Source organism: Tamandua tetradactyla, chromosome 23 (assembly GCF_023851605.1).
Source record: "Tamandua tetradactyla isolate mTamTet1 chromosome 23, mTamTet1.pri, whole genome shotgun sequence".
Lineage (NCBI taxonomy): Eukaryota > Metazoa > Chordata > Mammalia > Pilosa > Myrmecophagidae > Tamandua > Tamandua tetradactyla.
The window spans coordinates 46294642-46310240 of record NC_135349.1 but is presented as its reverse complement, the minus strand read 5'-3'; the positions used below and the strand labels follow the sequence as shown (position 1 = coordinate 46310240).

The following is a 15599-nucleotide window of genomic DNA, read 5'->3' as shown; positions in this document are numbered from 1 at the left end:
CAAGTCAAGAGCCCATTTCCCAGTGAGGAGGTAGTGGGTAGGGCCCATCTCCACCACCACCTCCCCTACCTGCCTCTGGGTGTAGCTCTCCAGAGTGTTGTTCTGGAATTCCATCTCTTCTGGCCCTGGATGTGGCTTGCAGCAGGCTGCCTTTGCTAGTGCACAGCACAGCACCATTCCTGAGCTCTGGGAGCAGAAGGCCAGAGGTTGGGGTTGGCTGAGCACAGCAAGCACAGTGGAGGTGAGTCTGGTGTGACATCTTAGCCAGATACACTTGGGACCCCCAGAAGATGGTGTGATGTTAAGGACTGATTATGGGGTTAAGCACGCAAATGAAATTGTGAGTCTCACTGGCCTGTGGCAGAGATGTGTATGAAGAGCAGATTAATTCTCAGAACCCATCTGGAGACTGCTTCCGTTATCAGCACTTTTTTTTTTCTGAAGCAGTCACTCTAGGAAGCAGTCTCAGCAAGGCTGTTCACGGTATTTTATCTCCCTTGTAAGATCACAGTTGCTTTCTTGGAAAGCACCCTAACCTTTGCCTAGAAAATCATTCCCTAGAGACAGTAAATGTTAGGGGATCATTAAGAGGAACTCATTGCCCTCAGCTTTGCGTTACCAAAGCATCTGAGGAGTTTTGGTTTTTAAAAGCAGGAGTGGTGACCTGCTATGTCCACCTTGGATAAGAGAGTTCTGTGGCCTTCCTCCTCCCAGCTGGCGACTTTGCCTCAGAAGCCTTAGAGGTGCAAAGGAAATCAGACGATGTGTCTAAGTTGATCCTCATTCTCTGTCTAACCAAACCACAGACCTCACCACAGGACCCACCCTGTCTAAGCTACCCATACCTGCCCTCCACATGTCCCCAGCCAGCCCTGCAAGCCCTGCTGGCTAGTCACACAATTTCATTCATTGTTTCCAGAGATAATCTTGAGCACTAAAGGCAAAAGGCCAGTCATAGGTCATTGACAATAGTACTTTTCTTCCCTCTGCCCAGTGCCTTTCATTTAGTTGCAAGTTCCCTGGGGCTGTGCTGCCTACCTCCCTTGCCCTAGATGGGGTCACCACCCATATGGCTTACTGAAGCACAAACAGAACCCCTGGGAACATCTGGGCTTCTCTGAGGCCTCTTCTTATGCCTTTGTCTATCTTACAAGTTTACAAAAGCAAATCTTAAATCCCAGGATCTGCAGGTTTAGTGCCAGGGAGAAGGTGGCAGAATGATATAAACTAAAGTAAATAGATATAAACTAGAGGTGCAAGAGTAAGCCACCTCCAAGCAGAGCCATCCACTTTAGAGAAACTTACTGTGGTGACTTGAATCAATTTCTGAGGGGAAATTTTGGCCACTCACCTCAGTCTATTTCTTGTCACAAGGCAGATGTCTGGAATCATTCAGAAACTTAGCTCCTGAAGCCCACTTCAGACATCTGAACATACCAGTATGCTTTGAATTTGAGCTAAAGGAAATATATGGTTTAGCAAGCAATTGAGGGTTTATGTGGTTTGTTTGAAGTTTTTTGCTTGTATCCAAAGAACATTCCATTTCATCCTTTTGGATTGAAAGGTTTTGTTGTTTTGTTTCTTTGCACTAGGTAGACTTGTTTTAACTTTTACGAGGCTGATCCTTTTTAGAATCCTACCCTTTGTTTTTCTTGAGGGCTTGCCAAAGTTCAGACAACCCATACTAGTAAAGCATTTCTAACTTGTGAAATATTCATTCATGCATTCATCAAAGAGCTTCTGGATTCCTACTGTGTGCCAGGTGCTGCACTGTGCCTAGGGGAGAAGGGAACAAGGCAGCTGTCCCTGCCTTTTGGAACATGACACCAGGCAAGACAATAAAGTAAAGGCTATGGAGGAAAGAAATGGCCTGAGGGGGACACAGCAACATGGGGTTATCACTTTTGGATAGAGTGGTCAGGAAAAGCTACTCTGCAGAGATGACATTAGAGGTGAAACCTGAAGAATGAGAAGGAGCCAACCATGCAAAGTTAAAGGAATAACTTTGCAGACAGAGGGAATGCAAATGCAAAGTCGCCAAGATGAGAAGAAAGGGTGGCATGTTCAAGGAGCAGGATAACTGGAGTGAGGGGATGAGGTGGAGGGGAGCCTGCAGAGGAGTGGGCAGACCATTGCAGGTCATGGCCAAACATCTGGTAATAAAGTCATGTTTTCTGCATTTTGCAAATTTCACCGTTCTTTCATTTAACGTATTTGTGGAGCATTTTCTAGGTGTATTGTACAAGGTGCAAGGATAGAGACTTAAAGGATTTTTTGGTAAATATCAAATCTGAATTGAAGATACTGTGTTTGTCTAGTAATTTTGGAAGCCATCATGGAATAAATGTATTTACACAAGATTTTATTTGTCCCTGCATTCTGTTTCCCTGGTTCCCTTGTTAAACCACAGTCAGTTTTTATGTTTATCGCTGTTGACTTTAGGGTACTTTGCTTTACTTTTTGGTTGTGAATTATGCACTTGAAAAATAATAACATCTCAAAAAGTTTGGAAAGTAGAGGAAAAGAATTTCCCTTGATTTTCTCACCCTAAACAAATCCTTAGCCATTTTTTTGTGTCGCCCTCTTATCTTTGTTTGCAGACACTTCTTTTCAGGGTTGTATAGTGAATGCCTGGTATTTTTCTCTTTTCACTGTAGCTTAAAAGTTAATCCAGGTTTTAATACAGCTTTAAAAAAAAATTCTTTGTTAAAGAAATTGTAGGTACACCAAAAAATCATGCAGAAAATAGAGTTCCCATATCCCCCCTCCCACGTAAATACATACTTTCCCCTATTATATTAACACTTTGCATTTGTGTGGCACCTTTGTTACAACTGATGAAAGAATATTGTTATAATTGTACTATTAACTGTAATCCATAGTTTACATTCGGGTTCACTGTTGATGTTGTACAGGCCTATGTTCTTTTTTAAAAAAATTATTTTATTCTAGTAATATGTATACAACCTCAAATTTACCCTTTACCCCAAATTCAAATATGTAATTTAGTACTGTTAATTATGTTCACAATGTTGTAGTACCATAACCACTGTCTGTTATGAAAATTTTTCCATCATCCCAAATGGAACTCTGTACCAATTAAACATTAACTCCCCATTCCCTATTTCCCCCTACCCAGTGCCTGGTAACCTGTATTCTAGTTTCTGAATCCATGAATTTGCTTCTTCTATTTATTTCATATCACCAATGTCATACAATATTTGTCCTCTTGTATCTGGCTTATTTCACTCAACATGATGTCTTCAAGGTTCATCCATGTTGTCTCATATATCAGAACTGCATTCCCTTTTATGGATGAATAGTATTCCATTGTGTATATATATACCGCATTTTTATTTATCCATTCTTCTATTGATTAATACTTGAGTTGCTTCCATGTTTTGGCATTGTGAATAATGCCACTATGAACATCAGTGTGAAAATATCTGTTTGAGCCCCTGCTTTTAATTCTTTGGGATATATGCCTAGAAGAGGAATGACTGGGTCATTTGGTAATTCTGTATCTTCTGAGGAACCACCAAACTGTTTTCCACAGTGGCTATATTTTACATTTAAACCAAAAATAAATGAAGTTTCCTATTTCTCCATATCCTCTGCAGTACTTTATTTTCCACTTTTTAATAGTAGCCATTCTAATGGGTTGAAATGGTATCTCATTGTGGTTTTGATTTGCATCTCCCTAATGGCTAATGATGTTGACATCATTTCATGTGCTCTTTGGATATTTGAATATCTTCTTTGGAGAAATATCCATTCATGTTTTTTACTTATTTTTTATTTGAGTTGTTTGTCATTTGGTTTTTGAGTTCTAGATTTCTTTATATATTCTGGATAGTAAATACTTTCAGATGTGTGGTTTCCACATATTTTCTCCCATTCTGTAGGTTGTGTTTTACTTTGTGATAAAGTCCTTTGATGCAAAAAATTTTTAATTTTGATGAAGTCCCATTAATCTACTTTTTTCTTTTGTTGCTCATGCTGTTGGTGTAAAGTCTAAAAAACCATTGCCTAACGCAAGGTCCTGAGAGAGCTTCCCTTTGTTTTCTTTTAGGAGTTTAATACTTTTGGTTCTTATATTAGGTCTTTGATCTATTTTGAATTAATGTTTGTATATAGTATGTGGTAGAGGTCACCCTTCATTCTTCTGCATATGTAGATCAGGTTTTCCTTGCATTATTTGTTGTAGAGACTATTGTTTCCGCACTGAGTGGACTTGGCACCCTTGTCAAAATCAATTGGTCAGGGGCAGTGCTATAGTGGCTCAGTGACAGAATTCTTGCCTGCCATGCCGGAGACCAGGTTTGATTTCCAGAGCCTACCCATGCAAAAAAAAAAAAAAAAGTCAGTTGGCCATAGATGTGAGAATTGATTTCTGAGCTCTTGGTTCAGTTATATTGGTCTGTATCTCTTGTCCTTGTGCCAGTACCATGATGTTTTAATTGTGACTTTGTAATAAGTTTTACGATCAGGAAGTGTGAGTCCTCTAACTTCGTTCTTTTTTAAGATCGTTTTGGTTGTTTGAGAACCCTTGCCCTTCCATATAAATTTGATGATTGGCTTTTCCATATCTGCAAAGAAGGCAGTTGGAATTTTGATTGGGATTGGATTGAATGTGTAAATCACTTTGGGTAAGATTGATATCTAACAATATTTAGCCTTCCAATCTATGAACACAGTATCCTTCCATTCATTTAGGTCTCCTTTAATTCTTTCAACAATGTTTTATAACTTCCCATGTATAAGTGTTTTATGGCCTTGGTTAAATTTATTCCTAGATATTTCATTCTTTTAGTTGGTATTTAAATGGAATTTTTTTCTTGGTTTCCTTTCCAGATTGTTCATTTGCTAGTATATAGAAACATTACTGATTTTTGCATGTTGCTCTTGTATCTCACCACCTTGCTGAATTTATCAGCTCTAGTAGCTTTGTTGTGGATTTTTCAGAATTTTCTAAATATAGGCTCATGTTATCTGCAAATAGAAAAGTGTTACTTCTTCCTTTCCAATTTGGATGCCTTTTTTTTTCTTGCCTAATTCTAGCTCTGGCTAGAACTTCCAGTACAGTGTTAAATAATAGCAGTGGAAATGAGCATCCTTGTCTTATTCTTCATCTTTCACCAATGAGTATGACATTAGCTCTGGGGTTTCATATATGCTGTATATCATGTTGACGAAGTTCCCTTCTATTCCTAGCTTTCTAAGTGTTTTTATGAAGAAGGAATGCTGGATTGTGTCAAGTGCCTTTTATAGTCAATTGAGTTGATCATGTGGTTTTTGTCTTTGATTCTGTTATTATGGTATTATTATAGTGATTGATTTTCTTATGCTGAACCACCCTTGTGTATCTTGGATAAATCCCACTTGATCAAGGTATATAATTCTTTTAATGTGCTGTTGGATTCAGGTTGCTAGTAATATGTTGAGGATGTTTGCATCTTTATTCATTAGGGACATTGGTCTATAATTTTCTTTTCTTGTGATATATCTATATAGCTTTGCTATTAGGGTGATATTAGCCTCATAGAATGAATTAGGGAGTGTTCCTGCCTCTTCAGTTTTTTGCAAGGGGTTTGTCCATTTCATCTATATTACCTAATTTGTTGAGCTCTTCTTCATAGAATCTTCTTGTAAATCTTTTTATTTCTATAGGGTCTGTAGTAATGGTCCTGTTTCATTTTATTTTATTTGTGTCCTCTCCCTTTTTTTTCTTTGTCACTGTTACATTAATGTTTCATTATTGAAAATGATAAATTGAGGTCTCCTACTATTAATGTAGAACCATGTGTTTCTCACTTCAAATCTGTCAGTATTTACTTCGTATATTTTGGGCTCTACCTTTATGTGCACATATAATTGTTATGTCTTCTTGTTGAACTTTTAGTATTTATGTCCTTTGTAACAGTTTAAGTTTTTGACTTAAAGTCTGTTTTATGTGAAATTAGTATAGCTGCCCCAGTTCTCTTTGGTTATTGTTTTTAGAGTATATTTTTATATGCTTTAACTTTCAACATATTTATGAATTTGAATTCAATATGAGACACTTATAAATACCATGTAGTTGGGTCATGATTTTTTATCCATTCTGCCAATCTCTCCATTTTGTTTGAAGAGTTTAATTCCTTTACATTTAAAGCAACTACTGATAATACAGAACTCTTTTCTGCTACTTTGCTGTTTGGCCTTTGTAAGTTTTAAACCATTTTGGTCCCTTAGTTCTTCTGTTAATGCTTACTTTCATATTTATTTGATTTTTTTGTATTGTCTCATTTTGTCTCCCTTCTCATTTCTTTCTATATATATAAAATATGTTTTCTTTGTGGTTCCCATGGGACTTAAATCTAATATTCTAAATATATAACAATCATGTTTGATTTCATATCCACTTAACTTCAAAAACATACACACACATATATGTTCCTATACCCCTCTGTCCTTCACCTTTTTGTTATGCATTATATCTTTATAAATTTTATGTCCCAAGCTGTAAATTTATCATACTTTTTATGCATTTGCATTTTAGAAACGGGAGAAAAAAGTGGAGTTATATGCTCAATAGTACAACACAATAATACTTCCATTTATAATTACCCATATGGTCACCTTTACCGTAGGTCTTTACTTCTTTATGCTGCTTCAATCCACTATCTAGCATCCTTTTTCTAGTCTGAAGAACTCCTTTTGGCGCATTGCCTGTGTGGCAGGTCTAGTGGTGACAAACTCCCTCAGCTTTTGCTTATCTGGGAATGTCTTAATCTCTCTCTCATTTTTGAAAGACAGTCTCACTGGATGTAAAATTCTTGGTTGGCAATTATTTCTTTCAGCACTTAAATTACTTCATCACACTGCCTTGCTGCCCTCATAGTTTCTGGTGAGAAATCAGGGTTTAATCTTATTGGATTTGCTTGTACATAACACCCTGCTTATCTCTTTCAGCTTTCCGGACTTTCTTCTTGCCCTTGGCAATAGACAGTTTGATTACTATCTGCCTGGACATGGTTCTCTTCGAGTTTATTAAATTTGGGGTTCATTCGGCTTCTTGGATGTACATATTTGTGTCGTCATTAAATTTAGGAAGTTTTCTGCCATTATATCTTTGAATATTCCTCCTGTGCCCTCTCTTTCTTCTCCTTCTGGGACTCTAAAAGTGCCTATCTTGGTATGCCTGGTAGTATCCCACAAGTCTCTTAAGCTCTGTTCACTTTTTTTTTAATTGAGAAATCCTCACGCACATACAGTCCATCCAAGGTACACAATCATTGGCTCACAATATCATCACTATAGTTGTGTATTCATCACCATGATCATTGTTACAACATTTGCATCACTCTAGAAAAAGAAATAAAAAGAAAAAACTCATACATTCCATACTCCTTACCCCTCCCTCTCATTGACCACCTGTATTTTAATCTACCCAATTATTTATTTTTTCTTATCCTTATTTTTTTTTACTTATCTGTTCATACCCTGTAAAAGGAGCATCAGATACAAGGTTTTCATAATCACACAGTCACACTGCAAAAGCTATATAATTGTACAGTCGTTTTCAAGGATCAAGGCTACTGGAATCCAGCTCAACAGTTTCAGGTACTTCCCTCTACACTTCCCAATACACTATAAACTTAAAAGAGACACCTATATGATGCATAAGAATAACCTCCAGAATAACCTCTCAACTCTGTTATCTCTCAGCCACTGAAATTTTATTTTGTCTCATTTTTCTTTTCCCCTATTTAGTCAAGAAGCCTTTCTCAATCCTATGATACCAGGTCCCAGCTCATCCCAGGAATCCTGTCTCACTTTGCCAGAGGGATTTACATCCCTGGGAATCATGTCCTACTTAGGGTGGAGGACAGTGAATTCACCTCCTAGTTGGCTTAGAGAGAGAGAGACCACATCTGAGCAATGAAAGAGGTTCTCCAGGGGTGACTCTCAGGCATAATTATAGTAGGCTTAGCTTCTTCTTTGGAGGAATAAATTTCATAGACGCAAACCCCAAGATTGAGGACTTAGCCTATTGAATTGGTTGTCTCCACTGCTTGTGAGAATATCGGGAATTCCCCAAATGAGGAAATTGAATATTTCCTCCTTTCTCCCCAGTCCCCCAAGGGAGATTTGCAACTACTTTTTTTTTTTGTTTTTTTAAACTGTTTTAATGTATGGCATGTATTCAAAGCAAAGAAAGAAAAGAGCAATAGTTTTCAAAGCGCTCTTCAACAAATAGTTACAGGACAGATCCCAGAGTTTGTCAGGGGCTACCATACCTCCTCTTAGATTTTTCCTTCTAACTGCTCCAGAATATAGGAGACTAGAAGGAATAAATATTTTTTATCATCACAATTGACTTTTTTTTCTTTTTTATGAAAAATAACATATATACAAAAAAGCAATAAAATTCAAATCACAGCACAACAATTTGTTGTAGAACAGACTTCAGAGTTCGGTATGGGTTACAATCCACAATTTTAGATTTTTACTTAAAATACCAAAAAAAAACACCAAATGCAAACATTCTAACTTTTGATCATTCTGTTCTACATATATAATCAGTAATTCACAATATCGTCACATAGTTGCATATTCATCATCATGATCATTTCTTAGAACATTTGCATCTATTCAGAAAAAGAAATAAAAAGAAAACAGATAAAAATTCATACATACCATACCCCCCACCCCTCCCCGTCACTGATCACCAGCTCAATGCATATTTTTTGCTCATTTGTCCATACCATAGATAAAAGGAGCATCAGAACAAGATTTTCACAATCGCAAAGTCACTTTGTGAAGGCTATATCATTATGCAATCATCTTAAAGAAACATGGTTACTGGAACACAGCTCTACAGTTTCAGGCACTTCCCTCTAGCCTCTCTAATACAACTAAAATTAAAAAGGGATTATCTATAGAACATGTAAGAATATCCTCCAGGATAACTTCTTGACTCTGTTTGAAATCTCTCAGCCACTGACACTTTATTTTGTCTCATTTCTGTCTTCCCCCTTTCAGTCGAGAAGGTTTTCTCAATCCCTTGATGCTGAGTCCCAGCTCATTCTAGGATTTCTGTTCCATGTTGCCAGGAAGGTCCACACCCCTGGGAGTCATGTCCCACGTAGACAGAGGAAAGGCAGTGAGTTTGCTTGTCCTGTTGGCTGAGAGAGAGGCCGCATCTGAGCAACAAAAGAGGTTCTCTTGGGATGACTCTTAGGCCTAATTTTAAGTAGGCTTACCCGTCCTTTGTGGGGATAAGTTTCATATAAACAGACCCCAAGAACGAGGGCTCAGCCTATTGATTTTGTTGTCTTCACTGCTTGCAACAATATCAGGCCTTCTCCAAATGGGGAAGTTGAATTTTCACTCTCACCATTCCCCCAAGGGGACTTTGCAAATATTTTTTTTTTTTATTCACTGTTCAAATCACTCTGGGATTTATGAGGGCATCACTCTGGACGAATCTTCAAAATCTCATGCCCTATTCAAGGTTTCATGTACTTATGGTATTCAGTTATTTTAGGAGATGCACTAGTCAAAAATATAAATTTTGTACCAAATAAACATTTTTTGCTTTAATCTCACACGTAAGTTAAAGTTTTAAATTATGAATTACCATCTATTTTCAGCACCTTGCAATGTAAACATTCCTTTGTTCTTCCTCATGCAAAAACATTTTTTAATTTGTACATTTCGTCATTATCATTGTACACTCTTGGCATTCCTAGATTATACCATCTCAGTCTTTATCATCTATCTTTCCTTCGGATTTCATTTGTGCCCCCAGCCCTCCTCCCTCTATTATTTTTACATTCAGCTTCATTCAGTGTTCTAACATTTTTGTATTAGAGGTAGTATTGTGCTATCCATTTCTGAATTTTTACAATCAATTCTGTTGCACAATCTGTGTCCCTTCAGCTCAATTACCCAATATCTACCCTATTTCTATCTTCTGAGGGTCTCTGTTCTTAACTGAAATTCTCCAAGTTCACTCATTAATGTTAGTTCATATCAGTGAGACCATACAGTATTTCTCCTTTTCTTTTTGGCTAATCTGACTGAGCATAATGTTCTCAAGGTCCATCCATATTGTTACATAAGAAGTACACTTAAAAAAAAATTTTTTATTGAGAAATAGCCACACACATATAGTCCAAACATATTATACAATTAGTGGCTCACAATATCATTGCATGGTTGTGTATTCTTCACCATGATCATTTCTAAAATACTTGTATCACTCCAAAAAAGAAATAAAAAGAAGAAAAAAGAACTCATACATTCCGTACCCCTTACTCCTCCTTCACATTGACTCACAGTATTTCAGTCTACCCAGTTTTTACCCTCTATCTCCCTCTATTATTTCTTTATTTTAATCCGTATTTATTTTATTTTTTTCCTATTTTGATCTTTCCGTTCTACATATATAATCAGTAATTCACAATATCATCATATAGTTGCATATACATCATCATGATCATTTCTTAGAACATTTGCATCAATTCAGAAAAAAGAAATGAAAAGACAACAGAAAAAGAAATAAAACGAAAACAGAAAAAAAAAATATATATATATACATACCATACCCCTTACCTCTCCCTTTCATTGATCACGAGCATTTCAAACTAAATTTATTTTAACATTTGTTCCCCCTATTACTTATTTTTATTCCATATGTTCTACTCGTCTGTTGACAAGGTAGATAAAAGGAGCATCAGACACAAGGTTTTTACAATCACTCAGTCACATTGTGTAAGCTGTATCATTATATAATCATCATCAAGAAACATGACTACTGGAACACAGCTCTACATTTTCGGGCAGTTCCCCCCAGCCTCTCTATTACATCTTGACTAAAAAGGTGATATCTATTTAATGCATAAGAATAACCTCCAGGATAACCTCTCAACTCTGGAATCTCTCAGCCATAGACATTTTTTTTGTCTCTTTTCATTCTTTCCCCTTTTGGTCGAGAAGGTTTTCTTAATCCCTTGGTGCTGAGTCTCAGCTCATTCCAGGATTTCTGTCCCACATTGCCAGGAAGGTCCACACCCCTGGGAGTCATGTCCCATGTAGGCAGGGGGAGGGTGGTGAGTTTGCTTGTTGTGTTGGCTGGAGAGAGAGGCCACATCTGAGCAACAAAAGAGGTTCTCTTGGGGGTGACTCTTAGGCCTAATTTTGAGTAGGCTTAACCTGTCCTTTGTGGAGTTAAGTTTCATATGAACAAACCCAAGATTGGGGGCTCAGCCTATAGCTTTGATTGTCCACACTGCTTGTGAGAATATCAAGAATTCAACTTAGGGAAGCTGAATTTTCCCCCTTTCTCACTATTCCCCGAAGGGGACTTTGCAGATACTTTTTATTCACTGTTCAAATCACTCTGGATTTATCGGGGCATCATTCTGGACAAACCAACAAAATCTCATGTCCTACTCAAGGTTCCATGTACTTATGGTATTCAATTAAGCTGTCTACATAAGTTATATTAGGAAATGCACTAGTCAAATATAAATTTTATACCAAATATTTTTTACTTTAGTCTCACACATAAGGTAAAATTTTTAAATATTAATTACCATCTATTTTCTGCACCCTGCAGTAAATGATATTCCTTTGTTCTTCCTCATGCAAAAACATTTTTTATATCTGTACATTTAGTCACTATCATTATACACTCTAGGCATTCCTAGATTATACCATCTCAGTCTTTATCGTCTATCTTTGTTTCTGATTTCATTTGTGCTCCCAGCCCTCCTCCCTCTATCATTCTCACATGCAGCTTCATTCAGTATTTTAACATACTTGTATTACAGTTAGGTAGTATTGTGCTGTCCATTTCTGAGTTTTTACATTCAATCCTGTAGCACAATCTGTATCCCTTCAGCTCCAATTACCCAATATCTTACCCTATTTCTACCTCCTGATGGTCTCTGTTACCAATGAAATTCTCCAAGTTTATTCACATATGATGTCATTTCATATCAGTGAGACCATACAGTATTTGTCCTTTTGTTTCTGGTTAATGTCCTTAAGGTCCATCCATGTTGTTACATACTTCATAGCTTTATTCTGTCTTACGGCTGCATAATATTCCATCATATGTATATACCATAGTTTGTTTAGTCACGCCTCTGTTGATGGACATTTTGGCTGTTTCCATCTCTTAGCAATTGTAAATAATGCTCTATAAACATTGGTGTGCAAATGTCTGTTTGTGTCCTTGCCCTCAATTCCTCTGGGTAGATACCTAGCAATAGTATTATGGGGGCATATGGCAATTCTATATTTAGCTTTTTGAGGAACCGCCAAAGTGCCTTCCACAGTGGTTATACCATTTGACGTTCCCACCAACAGTGGATAAGTGTGCCTCTTTCTCCACATCCTCTCCAGCATTTGTCATTTTCTGTTTTATTGATAATGGCCATTCTAGTGGATGTGAGATGATATCTCATTGTGATTTTGATTTGCATTTCTCTAATAGCCAGGGAAGTTGAACATCTCTTCATGTGCCTTTTGGCCATTTGTATTTCCTCTTCTGATAGGTGTCTGTTCAAGTCTTTTGCCCGTTTTGTAATTGGGTTGGCTGTCTTTTTGTTGTTGAGTTTAACAATCTCTTTATAAATTCTGGATACTAGACCTTTATCTGATATATCATTTGCAAATATTGTTTCCCATTGTGTAGGCTGTCTTTTTTCTTTCTTGACAAAGTTCTTTGATGTGCAAGTGTTTAATTTTGAGGAGCTCCCATTTATTTATTTATTTCTTGATTGCTCTTGCTTTGGGTGTAAGGTCTAGGAAACTGCCTCCTAGTATAAGATTTATAAGATATTTCCCTACATTTTCTTCCTACAGTTTTATGGTCTTAGATCTAATGTTTAGGTCTTTGATCCATTTTGAATTAATTTTTATATAGGGTGTGAGATATGGGTCCTCTTTCATTCTTTTGCATATGTATATCCAGTTCTCTAGGCACCATTTATTGAAGAGACTGTTCTGTCCCAGGTGAGTTGGCCTGACTCCCTTATCAAAGATCAGCTGTCCATAAATGAGAGGGTATATATCTGAACACTCTATTCTATTCCATTGGTCAGTATATCTATCTTTATGCCAGTACCATGCTGTTTTGACCACTGTAGCTTCATAATATGCCTTAAAGTCAGGCAGCATGAAACTTCTTTTTTTTTTCTCAGGATACTTTTAGCTCTTCACGGCACACTGCCCTTCCAGATAAATTTGGTTATTGGTTTTTCTATTTCTGAAAAGTAATTTTTTGGGATTTTAATTGGTATTGCATTGAATCTGTAAATCAATTTAGGTAGAATTGACATCTTAACTGTATTTAGTCTTCCAATCCATGAATATAGTATGCCCTTCCCTCTATTTAGGTCTTCTGTGATTTCTTTTAAAATATCTTGTAGTTTTCTTTATAGGCCTTTTGTCTCTTTAGCTAAATTTATTCCTAAATATTTTATTCTTTTGGTTGCAATTGTAAATGAAATTCTTTTCTTGATTTCCCCCTCAGATTGTTCATTACTAGTGTATAGAAACACTACAGATTTTTGAGTGTTGATCTTATAACCTGCCACTTTGCTGTACTCATTTATTAGCTCTAGTAGTTTTGCTCTGGATTTTTCAGGGTTTTTGACATATAGTATCATATCATCTGCAAACAGTGAGAGTTTTACTTCTTCCTTTCCAATTTTGATGCCTTGTATTTCTTTTTCTTGTCTAATTGCTCTGGCTAGAACTTCCAACACAGTGTTGAATAACAGTGGTGATAGTGGACATCCTTGTCTTGTTCCTGATTTGAAAGTTTTCGGTTTTTCCCCATTGAGGATGATGTTAGCTATGGGTTTTTCATATATTCCCTTTATCATTTTGAGGAAGTTCCCTTCTATTCCTATCCTTTGAAGTGTTTTCAACAGGAAAGGATGTTGAATTTTGTCGAGTGCCTTTTCTGCATCAATCGAGATGATCATGTGGTTTTTCTGCTTTGATTTGTTGATATGGTATATTACATTAATTGATTTTCTTATGTTGAATCATCCTTGCATACCTGGAATGAATCCTACTTGGTCATAATGTATAATTCTTTTAATGTGTTGCTGAATTCAATTTGCTAGAATTTTGTTGAGGATTTTTGCATTTATATTCATTAGAGAGATTGGTCTGTAGTTTTCTTTTTTTGCAATCTTTGTCTGGCTTTGGTATGAGAGTGATGTTGGCTTCATAGAATGAGTTAGGTAGCTTTCCCTCCTCTTCAATTTTTTTGAAGAGTTTGAGCAGGATTGTTACTAATTCTTTCTTAAATGTTTGGTAGAATTCACCTGTGAAGCCGTCTGGTCCTGGACTTTTCTTTTTGGGGAGCTTTTTAATGACTGATTTAATTTCTTTACTTGTGATTGATTTGTTGAGGTCATCTATTTCTTCTTGAGTCAAAGTTGGTTGCTCATGCCTTTCTAGAAAGTTGTCCATTTCATCTACATTGTCGTGTTTATTAGCATGAAGTTGTTCATATTATCCTGTCATTACTCCCTTTATTTCCATGAGTCGGTGGTTATGTCTCCTCTTCCATTTCTGATCTTATTTATTTGCATCCTCTCTCTTCTTTTTGTCAGTCTTACTAAGGGTCCATCAGTCTTATTGATTTTCTCATAGAACCAGCTTCTGGTTTTGTTGATTTTCTCAATTGTTTTCATATTCTCAATTTCATTTATTTCTGCTCTAATCTTCATTATTTCTTTCCTTTTGCTTGCTTTAGGGTTAGTTGGCTGTTCTTTCTCTACTTCTTCCAAGTGGACAGTTAATTCCTCGATTTTTGCCCTTTCTTCTTTTTTGATATAGGCATTTAGGGCAATAAATATCCCTCTTAGCACTGCCTTTGCTGCATCCATAAGTTTTGATATGTTATGTTTTCATTTTCATTTGCCTCGAGATATTTACTGATTTGTCTTGTAATTTCATACTTGGCCAACTGGTTGTTTAAAAGTGTGTTGTTGAACCTCCACATATTTGTGAATTTTCTGGCACTCTGCCTTTAGTTGATTTCCAACTTCATTCCTTTATGATCTGAGAACGTGTTTTGTATGATTTCAGTCTTTTTAAATTTATTGAGAATTGCTTTGTGACCCAGCATATGGCCTATCCTTGAGAATGATCCATGAGCACTTGAGAAAAAGATGTATCCTGCTATTGTGGGCTGTAATGTCCTATAAATGTCTGTGAAGTCTAGCTCATTTATTGTATTATTCAAATTCTGTTTCTTTATTGATCCTCTGTCTAGATGTTCTGTTCATTGATGAGAGTGTGGAATTGAAGTCTCCAACTATTATGGTTGTTTTAGTTTGCTAGCTGACGGAATTCAGTATACCAGAAACAGAATTGCTTTTAAAAGGGGAATTTAATAAGTTGCTGGTTTACAGTTCTAAGGCCGAGAAAATGTCCCAATTAAAACAAGTCTATAGATATGTCCAATTTAAGGCATCTGGGGAAAGATACTTTGGTTCAAGAAGGCCAGTGACGTTCAACGTTTCTCTCTCAGCTGAAAGGGCACATGGCAAACATGGCAGCGTCTCCTGGCTTTCATGTGG

General features: G+C 36.7%; 1 protein-coding gene across 6 annotated transcripts in view; it reads left to right on the top strand.

The window, feature by feature from the left end:
* The window catches only part of CLEC16A (C-type lectin domain containing 16A), a 285111-nt gene that overhangs the window by 141530 nt on the left and 127982 nt on the right, over positions 1-15599 (top strand). The window lies entirely within an intron of this gene.